This window comes from Nicotiana attenuata, chromosome 3 (assembly GCF_001879085.1).
Source record: "Nicotiana attenuata strain UT chromosome 3, NIATTr2, whole genome shotgun sequence".
Taxonomy (NCBI): domain Eukaryota; kingdom Viridiplantae; phylum Streptophyta; class Magnoliopsida; order Solanales; family Solanaceae; genus Nicotiana; species Nicotiana attenuata.
The window spans coordinates 19224991-19226297 of NC_031991.1; positions in this window are offsets into that span (position 1 = coordinate 19224991).

Genomic DNA, 1307 nt, shown 5'->3' on the forward strand with positions numbered 1-1307 from the left:
CTGATGCGATCATATAAGTGATTTCGGCCAACCCTGCACTACTATTAAGTAGCGAGAGAGGTCGAAGCAGCTTTTACCCGATTTAGGGTCGGGATCGAATTCCACAGAGAGCTAGATATTGGAGTTGGGTGTCTATCTAAAGTGGAGGTGTGTGTTTGCTCCAAATTGCACTTCTACACATTTTTGGGTTTTAATTATGATTCTAATTCTATAAACTACAATGCTCAATTTAACTACTATAAGCTATGATTAAACTATTACAAGTTGTTCAAATGATTAAAGGGCACTAGGGTAGTGACTTTCTCCTAGGTGGTTAATTAACGGAATCTTGAGTCTAAAGCTAGATTGATACATTTTGGGGAGTATGATATAACCATTGCTCGATTCTACTCACTCTATACCTCTCGGCAGTTCGAGTGATTTTTGTCCGAATTGACTTTCTCAAGACCAATTGGGTATGCGAATTTGCACAAGCAATTAAGGATCAAGTCGGGTATTACGATCTCTCGGTTTAACCCTTTAATTGGGGCTATCAATTCTCTTGAGTACGCCCCAATTCCTTGTTGGACTAATTCTAGAGACTTAGGCTCTCTTTCTCAAGAAGAGCAAAAGTCAACTAAACACAAACTAGTGTTTGCAACCACTAATTTAGCAATTAAACATAGAATTAGCCCAAATATCAAACACTCATAGTCAATCAAGCTCTAAAATACAAGACCCATCAATTACCCACACTAGGGTTGAGCAACAACCCTAGCTGATGGGTCTAGCCACTCATAATTAGAGAAAAAAATAAAGAAATAGATGAAAAGCAACTCATATTAATTAATTGCTAAGATAAACTAGAAGATTCAATGTTGAAATGAAGATAAAATTGCCCAAAATAGCTAAAGAAACGGAAGTCACGAGCGCAGCTCAGTATAAAATCTATCTGCTTGACCTAAAAATGGAAACGAAGCTATTTATACTAGGCTGAAAAGTCTGGACAAAAATACCCCTGCAGGGTTAGTGCAGACCGCACAAAATGGTGTGCCTCTGAACTTGACAAAACTGCTCTCTGAACTTGGTCAATGCGGACCGCAAAGAATGGACTGCGGCCGCGATGGCTTCTAGTGCGGTCCGCATGAAATGGAGCGCGGACCGCATTGACTTCAATCTCCGAAAATAGCAACTCACTGATTCTTGGTTGTGCAGACCACACTAAATCGAGTGCGGCCGCAGTAACTTCAGTGCGGACCGCATTAAATCCCATGCGGCCACATTGCCTGATTTGCCTGAGTTGCATACTCTCTGAACCTCACTTGTGC